A 1484-nucleotide genomic window follows, 5' to 3' on the forward strand; every position below is an offset into this window, starting at 1 on the left:
GGGCAGGACCAAAATACATGTGAGTGATTGACAATCTGGTGGCCACATTGTCTCCAACATTTCTGCACTTCTCCTCTATATCTACTAGTAATTTCAGGCGTAATAAAGTATCTAATTAAGCACTTCCATCCAAATTCCTTCCATCTCTTAGAGCTGGTAGATGTCTGTTGAGTCACACACATTGAAAGCCAATCACCGTCAGTAATCCTTACTCCCAGTTCTTTCTCCCATTTTGACCTAATATTCAAGGTGTTATTTCCATTCTGTTTCTGCAACCCCTTATATAATTTAGAAACGGTTTTGCATGGGAGGTGAGTATAGGCATTTGTGAAAGTTTGCACTATAATATTACCCTCTGGGGGGACACCTTTTTTGACTTTGGTGTTATAGAAATGTCTTACCTGAAAGTATTTAAATAAGTCTCTGTTCTCAAGATGAAATTCCCTTTTCAGTTGTTCAAATGTTTTAAAGGTGTTYCCCTCTACAAATTGGTTCAAAACTACAAGGCCTCTATCTTTCCAGTCCAAGAAGGAAGAGTCCAGTTCTCCTGGCAGAAAGTTTCGGTTACAAGAGGGCCATATCAGGAGTCCAATGACATCTGCCAATTTGTACTTGACAACTATTTCTTTCCAGATTAACAACGTGTCTTCAACTATACTATTCCCCCTCTGGACCGAAACAATTTTACCTCCCAAGCATGTTTGTGGTTGGACCCCARCCTGCCCAAGTTCAATCTGTTTCCATCCAGGCTCCATTTCTGGGGAGCACCAGCATACCATAAATCTCATTTGAGCTGCATAGTAGTAATCCCTCAGATTTGGAAGGGCCAGACCTCCCTGATCTCTATTAATTTGGAGTGTTTTAAATTTTATTCTTGGTCTGGACCCTGACCAAATAAATCTTGAGATCATCCTATCCCAGGCGTGGAAGTGTGTGTTTGATATATTAATAGGCAATGACATAAAAAGATATAAGAATCGAGGAAGCAGGTTCATCCTCACTATTTCCATTCTGGCTGTGAAATCTAACAYTAGCTTTGTCCAGGTTGCCAAATCTTTTTGTATGATTTCAATAAGTTTACCAAAATTCAAACTAAATAGCTCGTCCGAATCTCGGGATATAATCACTCCCAGGTATTTTAGTTTTTTAGCATCCCAATTAAGTCTATAGGTTTTTCTTATAAGTTTACTAGGGGAGTAGTTAATMGTCAAAACCTGAGTTTTTGTGATGTTTAGACTGTAGCCTGATAGTTGACTAAACTCAGTTAGGGCTGACATAAGTTTAGGGAACGTTATATTTGGATTTTGGAGGTATGTGATTATGTCGTCTGCYAAGAGGCCAATCTTGTGTTCTATGTTTGTGAAACTAACCCCCTTTATCCCATCATCCTCTCTAATGGCCTGTGCCAATGGTTCAATGAATATTGCAAAAAGCGATGGACTTAGACAACATCCCTGGCGGGTTCCTCTGTGGAGTGTAAAGCT

The sequence above is a fragment of the Austrofundulus limnaeus genome, unplaced genomic scaffold (genome assembly GCF_001266775.1).
Source record: "Austrofundulus limnaeus strain Quisiro unplaced genomic scaffold, Austrofundulus_limnaeus-1.0 Scaffold156, whole genome shotgun sequence".
In the NCBI taxonomy this organism is placed as follows: Eukaryota; Metazoa; Chordata; class Actinopteri; order Cyprinodontiformes; family Rivulidae; genus Austrofundulus; species Austrofundulus limnaeus.